This window comes from Capricornis sumatraensis, chromosome X (genome assembly GCF_032405125.1).
Source record: "Capricornis sumatraensis isolate serow.1 chromosome X, serow.2, whole genome shotgun sequence".
Classification (NCBI taxonomy): Eukaryota; Metazoa; Chordata; class Mammalia; order Artiodactyla; family Bovidae; genus Capricornis; species Capricornis sumatraensis.
The window spans coordinates 131,663,821-131,675,883 of record NC_091092.1 but is presented as its reverse complement, the minus strand read 5'-3'; positions in this window follow the sequence as shown (position 1 = coordinate 131,675,883).

The following is a 12,063-nucleotide window of genomic DNA, read 5'->3' as shown; positions in this document are numbered from 1 at the left end:
TCCATTTTTTTCGATTGAGAGAGTGGTTGAATCATCCAGTCCGACTCATCTTTTACAGATGAGGAAAGGGGAGCCCCACGGGATTAAGTGACCTTGCTTGAGCAGCCACGGGTTTCTTATGTCGAACGCTATTCATTATCCCAGTCACCGGTTCTTACAAAGGAAATTTAGAATATTGCTTTTGTAAGCTATGGCCTTTTTGCAGAGGCACCCAAACATAGTCGCCAGAATTTTTTAATGGCCCAAAGGGAAAGTTTTCTAGGAAGCGAAGTTTAATCAATCTAAAGGAATCCTTTATTAGGGATTGTGTTCTTTTCACGTGTGTTAAAATGTCTGTAAAACTAAGTAAATAATAGGGATTTGGGGGCATTTTTTAATGCCCTTCTTTGGCAAGATAAAAATGTATATTACCTCCCCTTTCAGACACTGCTATGCTGCTTGGAAATTTTGGTACTAATGTGTATGATAAACATTTACTGTAATATTTTAAAAGTGGTCAACATAAAGCACAGAGTTGACTTTCTGTAGGTCTTTAGGCCCCCCTGTCCAAATTTCTCTCAGCAACCTGACCAATCCTGTCCCAGAGGCACATGTTAATGTCCCATTTCTCCCTTACTACACAAAACATGCCATTAGCCAAAGACAGATCTAATAGTATGTAATGAAAACTCGCCCCCTGAATCCAAATCTAGAAAAGCTGCTTTTCTGTACAAAACTCATGTCCTCAAATTTCCTGAGATAACTACCTCCAAGTTTAAAGTCATTGGCTGTGTTCCTCATCTTGGTCTGTGGTTCTGAAAACGAGGACGGGAGACTTGCTGATGACATGCTGGCAGTCTCTGATGTTCCTAGCCAAGAAAAGGTGGGGGTTAAGGGGAGGGAGGGAGAGGAATTATGGGAAAAATAATTAGCAGCTGAAAGCAGTTATTACATAATCTTGGCTGCTTATTAATTTAGCAGAAGGAATGGCTTATTAAATTCTAATAGCAACAGCACAACTGCAAACAACCTAGCAATTAACAGTGCAGGGCCCATTATTTTGTTAATATGTTCCCTTCTTTTGGCAAGTGTATAAGAACAAAATTTATAGAAGCAGATGGTCTTTTTCAGTAGATTATAGATGGCTTATTCCCAGTCTTAGATTAAGTGTTAATTGTGCATTCACTGTGAAAGACAAAAGGAGCACTGTTATTGTCTTTGTTAGTAATTAACTGCTTGACTTTGAGTCCCACAATTTGGAAATTGTGGGCTTTGTTTGTTATATAGAGGGTTCTTCTCACCTAGTATCTTCTTCATCTGTCATGTTAATAGGGTATCTTGTTTTTAGTCCTCTGCTATTGTTATCTGGGTGGTCCTGATTTCTTGATTGTTATTGATTGATGGTACAAGAATTATTTTTTATGAAAAACTAAAAATAAGATTTTATTCTTTTTTTCTGATACAGGAGATATTTATTACACTACTGTTTCTCATGGAAAAAGAGCATGTGGTTTCATGATGCACGGCTGCCAGATGTTTCCCAGGTTTCAGTGGTCCTGGTAGATAAAATTAGCAAGGTCAGAAGAGAGAAGAGATTTATCATGGAATAGAAATAACTGTATTCCAAGTGTACAGAAGGGGAAGAATTGAAGTATTTCTGGTAACCTACCTTTTATTTATGTTTTTATTGAGATATAATGGACATATCACATATTAATTTCAGATGTATAACATAATGATTCAATAGTTATATATATTGCAAAATGATTGCAGTAAGTCTAGTTAACATCACTTGTTTTCTTAAAAAAAAAAAGTGCCTAGCTTTTATTTGTACTAAATCCAAGTGGTGAGGGTGAAATAGAGATTTCTACCTTCTAACAGTAAAATTTTGAGATTTTTATAATTTTTCAAAAATAGTTTTAATTTCCTGTTAAATATGTGATGGCCATATGTTTGTATCTCCTCTCCCTCTCAAAATGCCATTAAATGAAAAAAAATAAAAGAAGAGGAATATTTAAAGTATAGACCCACATAGACGGTAAGGGAGGGGACGTTAAGGGGACATTAACGTGAGGGTGTCAACAAGGGTGTCATTAAGCACTGACAAGGTGCATTATTAAGCACTGACAATTTAAGTAAAAATAGTACTGTATTTATATTGAGAATATGGAGGACAGAAGTGAAGGAATGTTGAAACAGTGCTAAGCCCTCATGCAGTAACAGAAAATAAATCTAGAAATAGAGGGTGCAACTAAAAAGATCCCACATGCCCCAACTAAGACCTGGTACAGCCAAATAAATAAATAAAAATGAATATTAAAAAATAACATAAGACTAAAAAGAAGAGAGAATTAGCATTATTAGCATAATTCAATACCAGGAAGTAAATTCCAGAAGCAATGATGTCTTTCCAGGGATAGAATCTTGAGGTAGGATGTAATAAAAGTTATGATTACATTTTATTTTAGTGTAGGTTTTACTTAGTTTTTTGAAATACTGTAATGAAGTAGATACAAACTCTTCTGTTAATGCTAGCACTGTATTATGGATTTGTGCAGTGTTCCTTTAGCCAGTCTATATGTTATTTATTATTTATTAAATAAAAATGTCTTCTAATGGAATTCAGTGCTGAATCAGTATAGAAAATCACAGCAAGTGTAAAAAAGATACTTAGAGTTTGTGAATTTGCGTCTCCTAAGTAAAATTGTTTTAAGGAGAAAACTGGCCTAAAATAATGAGGATTTATGAGCCAAATCATTTCAAGTAGAAAGGGCTGTCCCTGTCACAAAGTCTTCCACAATGAACTAAAGAGAAATGTAGAACATATGTTCTTTCTTGAAGCCTGTTTCCATAGCTTTGAAGAAAATGCAGGAGAATGACTCTTCTCCTTTTAGTATTACATTAAAGCAAGGATTCTCAGCCTGGGCAATTTTATCCCCCACCAGCGGACACTTGGCAGTATCTGGAGACATTTGGGTTGTCACAGCAGGATAAGGGAGCTCAGGAACAGTTATTGATGCTGCTGTAATGCACAGAACAGCTTCTATGACAAAGAATTATCCAGCCCAAAATGTCAGTAGTGCCGAGGTTGAGAAACCTGAGTTAGTCAATGAAGAGGTTAACATGCAGCAATGAAGATATCATATAGATATTTAAAGAAATGAAATAAGCACTTACCTTCATATGTTTGTTTTCTCTTAGAATAGTTGGGGGCATTCTTAATATTTGATAGGTAAAATCCATAACTGCTAAAAAGGCTGGCCACATATGTGAGGCAGTTAGTATTCTTTAACCTAACAAGAATAAGCTATCCAAATGGGATTTTTTTTCAAAGTGATCCTGGAATATTAGTGGAAGTTACTTACAACCAAGATCCATGAGGTGACTATTCCATACATTCATTCATTAACATATATGCTTATTATGTTTGCTCTCTGCTTGGCACTATGGAAGGTAATGTAGATACAAAGACAAGTAAGATGTTGACTCTATCCTAAAGCTCCCAAATGATCTCCTGACACAGAATTCCATGTCTTTTGGCAACAAACTCTGGATGGTCAGGGGAGCAATCACCAGTCAAACATGTGAATACATTTTCTTTTAGGAAACCCCTAGAGATGCTTCTGGAGAAGGCAATGGCACCCCACTCCACTACTCTTGCCTGGAAAATCCTATGGATGGGGGAGCCTGGTAAGCTGCAGTCCATGGGGTCGCTAAGAGTCGGACACGACTGAATGACTTCACTTTCACTTTTATGCATTGGAGAAGGAAATGGCAACCCACTCCAGTGTTCTTGCCTGGAGAATCCCAGGGACGGGGGAGCCTGGTGGGCTGCCGTCTATGGGGTTGCACAGGGTCAGACACGCCTGAAGTGACTTAGCAACATAAGGATATATTCATTTTTAGATTCTTCCATTGTAGGTGTTTACCTGTGTTATGTGTAGTAGTTCCTATCTGTTAATCCCGAGCTCCTAATCCATCTTCCCCCCACTTTTCCCTTTTGGTGTCTGTAAGTTTGTCTTTTATATCTGTGAGTCTGTTTCTGTTTTATAAATAAGTTTGTGTCGTTTTTTTAGATTCCACATATATGTGATGTCATATGATCTTTTCTCTTTGTGTCTGACTTACTTCACTTAGTATGATAATCTCTAGGTCCATCCATATTGCTGCAGATGGCATTATTTCATTCTTCGCTGAGTAATATTCCATACTGTGAGTGTAATATTTACACACACACACACACCTCACATCTTCTTTGGGCTTCCTTGGTGTCTCAGCCTGTAAAGAATCCACCTGCAGTGTAGGATACCCGGGTTCAGTCCCTGGGTCGGGAAGATCCCCTGGAGAAGAAAATGACAACCCACTTCAGTATTCTTGCCTGGGAAATCCTATGGACAGAGGAGACTGGCTGGCTACAGTCCATGGGGTCACAAGGGTCAGACACGAACCACCACCACATCTTTATCCAATCATCTATCAAAGGACACAGGTTATTTCCATGTCTTGGCTATTGTGAATAATGCTTCTATGAAGACAGTGGTGCATGATTCTTTTCAAATTAGAGTTTTTGTCTTTTCTGGATATGTGCCCAGGAATAGGATTGCTGGATAATATGGTAACACTATTTTTAGTTTTTTAAGGGACCTCCATACTATTCTCCATAGTGACTGTATCAATTTATATTCCTGTCAGCAGTGCAGGAGGGTTCCCTTTCCTCCACATCCTCTCCAGCATTTATTGTTTGTGGATTTTTTGATGCTGTCCATGTTGACCCATATGAGATGTTATCTCACTGTAGTTTTGATTTGTATTTCTCTTACAATTAGCGATGTTGAACATCTTTCATGTGTCTGTTGGCCATCTGTATGTCTTCTTTGGACAAATGTTGATTTAGTCTTCTGCCTGTTTTTTGAATAGGTTTTTAAAGTATATATATATTGAGCTGTATGAGGTGGTTGTATATTTTGGAAATTTATCTCTTGTTGGTCATATCTTTCGCAAATATTTCTCCCTTTCCATAGATTGTCTTTTCGTATTATTGGTGGTTTTCTTTACTGTGCAAAAGCTTATAAATTTGATTAGGTCCCATTTGTTTATTTTTGCTTTCATTTCTTTTTCCTCAGGAGACTGAACTAAGAAAACATTGCTATAGTTTATGTCAGATAATCTTTTGCCTGTATTCTCTTTTAGAAGTTTTATGGTAAGAGTTGCATTTCTAACGTTCCCAGGTGGTGCTGATGCTCCTGGTCTTAGAATCACACTTGGAGAAACACTGTGTGTTAGTCGCTTAGTTGTATCTGACTCTTTGCAACCTCATGGACTGTAGCCTGCCAGGTTCCTCTGTCCATGGAATTCTCCAGGCAAGAATACTGGAGTGGGTTGCCATTTCCACTACCCTATAGAAAAAGCTATGAAAGCTAGTAGAAAATTTCTCAAAGCCAGTGATTGCGATATAATTTTCCCAGACAAATGATCTAAAAGAAACTTGAGATCTGAATATTTTTTATTGCTGATCTCATTAAGTCTTATAACATTGGGAAAGCAATATTCCCAGTTATATGAACCTGAAACTCAATCTATATACACAACCCACAGTTGCCTATGATCATGATGTACCTTTTACAAACTAATGTACTGTAATAGTCCAAGTTAGAAATTAGGGCACGTAGAGAAACTTGAAGGTTGTACCATAAAAATCAGATTCTTACTTGATGAATATCACTACTGATACAAAATTTTTTCCAACTACTTCCTCCAAGTGGGGATTACCTCTAAATACTTTGTCAGCAATTACAGACATGAGGTGGAAGGGAGACAGTTGAGAGGGACCAGCTAGACAGAATCTGTATCCCTGGATAAGGCAGAAACCACTAAGTAGTATTTTAATCAAAATCTGCCTTCTCTTCCTTGGCATCCGGCTACCCTGTTCCTCCACCTCCCTTGCAGTTAGATAGGCCCGTGGGGCTGAGATCAGGCTATGAAATGTGGACGGAAGAGCTGTCAGGCTGGGCCCAGAAAACCTTCCACAAGAAGGTCTCTTCCTTCCCTCCCGCCTCAACCCTGCTTTTGCCCCCTGGATGTGGCCACCCAGGGTGACCTTGGAAATCAGGCTTTGAGGATGGCTGAGTTGCTATCAGCCTGGGTTCTTGAATGACTGCACGGAGCAGACACACGGACTACTACCAGCATCATCATTCCTTCCACCAGTTGTACTTTAAGTGAATGAGAAATAACTATATTAAGCCAGTGATTTTTTTCCAGGTTCATCTGTTACAACTGTTAGTGTTACTCACCATCCTTGCAAACTGTTACATACTTTATTACAAAGAGAAGAAGCCATAACGATGGGAAGAGTGGTACATTTTCAAGTGGCTAACTTTTTGTCTAAATTCTGAACCTTTTTGTGCTCCTACATGTGTCTCCCTTTGATTGAAATATGAAGAGAAACCTATATATAAAAATCTTAGTTCAGAATTTAAAACTACTCATCTATCAAAGAGGCAGAAAAGACTGATTTGAGATTTTTCATTAACTTTACATTCCTCTCGCAAAACATAGCATTTGTACCAGGCAGTAGATGATGCAATATTTTAAAAATCAGATGACTCAAAGAGCCAAGAAAATGGCATGGGGGAGCATATTCTGGTGAACTATCCCTAGTTGTCAAAAGTGGATGATGTCAGTTTCTTAGAACGAAGACACCAAAGCTGACAGTTTATTTATGATCAGATTATATCTTTGTCTTCTAAATACTATAGGACAAAGTTAAAACATTATCCTGAAACACTATTTAGAATAAACAGACATTTCAATTGAATGATTTGAAAAAATTTTAGAAAAAATACATACATTTTAAATGTAACAAATAAGTGAAATAATGGATTTTTAAAGGCCGCTTCACTTAAAAACTTCATTTTACAAATAAGGAAATTTAGCCCCCCAAAAGTAAACAAATTGCTCAAGATCATGAGGAGCTCAGAGCCCTGTGTTCTATATCCAGTCAGTGGTTTCCCACCATAGTCCATTGTCTCCTGCCCATAAATTACTAACCCACTATCTTTTTTTTTTTTTCGTTCTCTGAATGTTGAGCTTTAAGCCAACTTTATTTATTTATTTTAACTTTTTTACTTTGCAATACTGTATTGGTTTTGCCCACTATCTTTAGACAAAAATAAACAAATAAACTGGAAAACCACACACCCACAACACCTCAAAATACAAACTCTTCTTTATCTTGCCTTTCTGCTTGGCACTAAAGTATTTCTGTCTGCACAAACAAACTGAAACCTTTGCAATCTCCAGGATTGGGATAGTAATTTACTAATCTTTCTATCACAGAACCTAATCCAATACTTTGCATAGAGTTCAGTTCAGTTCAGTTGCTCAGTTCCGTCTGACTTTTTGTGACCCCCATGGACTGCAGCACGCCAGGCCTCCCTGTCCATCACCAACTCCCGGAGCTTACTCAAACTCATGTCCATCAAGTTGGTGATGCCATCCAACCATGTCATCCTCTGTCATCCCCTTTTCCTCCTGCTCTCACTCTTTCCCAGCATCAGGGTCTTTTCCAAGGAGTCAGTTCTTCGCATCAGGTGGCCAAAGTATTGGAGTTTCAGCTTCAGCATCTGTCCTTCCAGTGAATATTCAGGACTGATTTCCTTTAGGATTGATTAGTCTGATCTCCTTGTGGTCCAAGTGATTCTCAAAAAGAGTCTTCTCCAACACCACAGTTAAAAACCATCAATTCTTTGGCGCTCAGCTTTCCTATAGTCCAACTCTCACATCCATACATGACTACTGGAAAAACCATAGCTTTGACTAGATGGACCTTTGTTGGCAAAGTAATGTCTCTGCTTTTTAATATGCTGTCGAGGTTGGTAATAGCTTTTCTTCCAAGGAGCAAGTGTCTTTTAATTTCATGGCTATAGTCACCATCTGCAGTGATTTTGGAGCCCAAGAAAATAAAGTTTGTCACTGTTTCCATTGTTTCCCCATCTAATTGCCATGAACTGATGAGACTGGATGCCATGATCTTAATGTTGAGTTTTAAGCCAGCTTTTTCACTTTCCTCTTTCACTTTCATCAAGAGGCTCTTTAGTTCCTCTTTGCTTTCTACCATAAGGGTGGTGTCATCTGCAAATTTGAGGTTATAGATATTACTCCCAGCAATCTTGATTCCAGCTTGTGCTTTGTCCAGCCTGGCATTTCACATAATGTACTCTGCATATAAGTTAAATAAGCAGGGTGACAATATACAGCGTTGATGCACTCCTTTCCCGATTTGGAACCAGTTCATTGTTCCACGTCCTGTTCTAACTGTTGTTCTTAACCTGCATACAAATTTCTCAGGAGGCAGGTAAGGTGGTCTGGTATTCCCATCTCTTTAAGAATTTTCCATAGTTTGTTGTGATCCACACAGTCAAAGGCATTGGTGTAGTCAATAGAGCAGAAGTAGATGTTTTTTGTTGGCAATTTGCCCTCTGATTCCTCTGCCTTTTCTAAATCCAGCATGAACATCTGGAAATTCATGGTTCATGTACTGTTGAAGCTTCACTTGGAGAATTTTGAGCATTACTTTGCTAGTGTGTGAGATGAGTGCAAGTGTGCAATAATTTTAACATTCTTTGACATTGCCTTTCTTTGGGGTTGGAATGAAAACTGACCTTTTCCAGTCTTGTGGCCACAGCTGAGTTTTCCAAATTTGCTGGCATATTGAATGCAGCATTTTAACAGCATCATCTTTAAAGACTTGAAATAGCTCAGCTGGAATTCCATCACCTCCACTAGCTTTGTTCGTAGTGATGCTTTCTAAGGCCCACTTGACTTCGCATTCCAGGATGTCTAGCTCTAGGTGAGTGATCACACCATCATGGTTATCTGGATCATTAGAATCTTTTTTGTATAGTTCTTCTGTGTATTCTTGCCACCTCTTCTTAATATCATCTGCTTCTCTTAGGTCCATACTGTTTCTGTCCTTTATTGAGCCCATCTTTTCATGAAATGTTCCCTTGGTATCTCTAATTTTCTTGACAAGATCTCTAGTCTTTTCCATTCTATTGTTTGCCTTGATTTCTTTGTGTTGATTACTGAGGAAGGCTTTCTTATCTCTCCTTGCTATTCTTTGGAACCCTTCATTCAAGTGGGTATATCTTTCCTTTTCTCCTCATTTTGCTTCTCTTCTTTTCTCAGCTATTTGTAAGGCCTCTTCAGACAATGATTCTGCCTTTTTGCATTTCTTTTTCTTGAGGTTGGTCTTGATCCCTGCATCCTGTACAATGTCACGAACCTCCGTCCATAGTTCTTTTTTTTTTTTTTTGTTAGTAGTGCTTCTTTTTTTTTTTTTTTTTTTTTTTACTTTATTTTACTTTACAATACTGTATTGGTTTTGCCATACATTGACATGAGTTTAAGCCACTCTGTCTATCAGATCTAATCCCTTGAGTCTGTTTGTTACTTCCACTGTATAATCGTAAGGGATTAGATTTAGGTCATACCTGAATGGTCTAGTGGTTTTCTCTACTTCAATTTAAATCTGAATTTGGCAATAAGGATTTCATGATCTGAGCCACGTCAGCTCCTGATCTTGTTTTTGCTGACTGTGTAGAGCTTCTCCATCTTCGGCTGCAAAGAATATAATCAATCTGATTTCAGTGTTGACCATCTGGTGATGTCCATGTATAGAGTGGTCTCTCTTGTGTTGTTGAAGGAGGGTGTTTGCTGTGACCACTGTGTTCTCTTGACAAAACTCTGTTAGCCTTTGTCCTGCTTCAGTTTGTACTCCAAGGCTAAATTTGCCTGTTGCTCCAGGTATCTCTTAACTTCCTACTTTTGCATTCCAATCCCCTGTGATGAATAAGAGATCATTTTTTGGTGTTAGTTCTAGAAGGTCTTGCAGGTCATCATAGAACCATTCAACTTTGGCTTCTTTGGCATTAATGGTTGGGGCATAGACTTGGATTACTGTGGTATTGAATGGCTTGCCTTGGAAATGAACAGAGATCATTCTGTCATTTTTGAGATTGCACCGAAGTACTGCATTTTGAATTCTTTTGTCGACTATGAGGGCTACTCCATTTCTTCTAAGGGATTCTTAACCACAGTAGTAGATATAATGGTCATCTGAATTAAATTCACCCATTCCAGTCCATCTTAGTTCACTGATTCCTAAAATGTTGATGATCACTCTTGCCATCTCCTGTTTGAGCACTTCCAATTTACCTTGATTCACCAGGTTCCTATGCAATATTGTTCTTTACAGCTTCCGACTTTATTTCCATCACCAGTCACATCCACAACTGGGTGTTGTTTTCACTTTGGCTCCATCTCTTCATTCTTTCTGGAATTATTTATCCACTCTTCTCTGGTAGCATATTGGACACCTACTGACCTGGGGAGTTCATCTTTCAGTGTCCTATCTTTTCGCCTTTTCATACTTTTCGTGGGGTTCTCAAGGCAAGAATACAGAAGTGGTTTGCCATTCCCTTCTCCAGTGGACTTTGTTTTGTCAGAACTCTCCACCATGACCTGTCCGTCTTGGATGGCCCTACACAATGTGGCTCATAGTTTTATTGAGTTAGACAAGGTTGTGGTCCATGTGATCAGTTTGGTTAGTTTTCTGTGATTGTGGTTTTCATTTTGTCTGCCCTCTGATGAATAAGGATAAGAGGCTTATGGAAGCTTCCTGATGGAAGAGACTGACCATAGGGGGAAACTGGGTCTTGTTCTGATGGGCAGGGTCATGCTCAGTTAATCTTTAATCCAATTTTCTGTTGATGGGCGGGGCTATGTTCCTTCCCTGATGTTTGACCTGAGGCCAAACTGTTGACCCATACCTACACGGAGACTCCTGGACACTCACAGGCAAGTCTGGCTCAGTCTCCCACTGGCCTCCAAAGTCAAATTCCCTGGTGGTTCTCAGTTCCTTTGCTGGATCCCCAGGTTCAGAAATCTGTTGTGGGTTCTAGAACTTAACAGTACAAGAATATCTTTGGCATAATTTTTCTGCAGTTTTTGAGTCATCTGCTCGGCAGCTCTATGGTGGGGCTAAAGCCCTCCAAGAGGGCTTATGCCACACACAGTGTGACCCAGGTCTTCTGCAGCCAGAGTCCCTGTCCCTGCGGCAGGTCGCTGCTGACCTGTGCCTCTGCAGGAGACACTCAAACACTGAAAGGCAAGTCTGGCTCAGTCTCTGTGGGGCGTCTGGGTCCTGGTGTGCATGCACAAGGTTACTTGAGCCCTCCGAGCATCTCTGGAGGGTTGGGGTTTGACTCTAAACTCGATTTCACCCCTCCTACCATCTTTTTGGGGCTTCTCCTTTATCCTTGGATATGGAGTATCTTTTTTTGATGGGATCCAACATTCTCCTGTTGATGATTGTTCAGCAGCGAGTTGCAATTTTGGAATTCTCGCAGGAAAAGATGAGCACATGTCTTTCCATTCTGCCACCTTGTTAAATCCATAGAGTAGATGCTCAGAATACATTACTTTGAATTGGATGCTAAAAGAAAAATAAGCCCATATCACTCAAATAAACTCCTTGAGTGTTATCAGTTTTTAATGCTCCTCTCACCCTACCATAGCATACAGAGTAATCTCCTTTCCATCCCCACTAATATTGCTCTGGGTCAGATCAACAGACTGGATTTTCTCTCTCAGCTCATTTCCTCCCTCTGATCCCATTACTGTAATTTCTTCTGCATGTGGCCATCTGAGTGTTTTTTTTTTTCCCTGAAACTTAAATCCAGTGAAGATTAGACCCTCTACTTAAAATGATTCAATTTGTTTATTACTTTAATATTTATGCCTAAGTCTGGGCCAGATACTCATTGGGTACTAAGGGTAAAATAGAGAACAACATAGACATGAAACCTTCTACCAGGTGCATATACTATAAGGGCAGGAGGGCACAGTTTACAACTGGCAATCCCACTGCAGTAAAGTAAGTGTTTCAAAAGGGAGAAGGCCAGGTTGCTGTGAGAACATACAGGAGAGGGCCTAACCCAGACAGCAACAGTGATAAGTGGTGGGGTCAGTCCAGTCACTCAGTCATGTCTGACTCTTTGCGACCCCAGGGACTGCAGCATG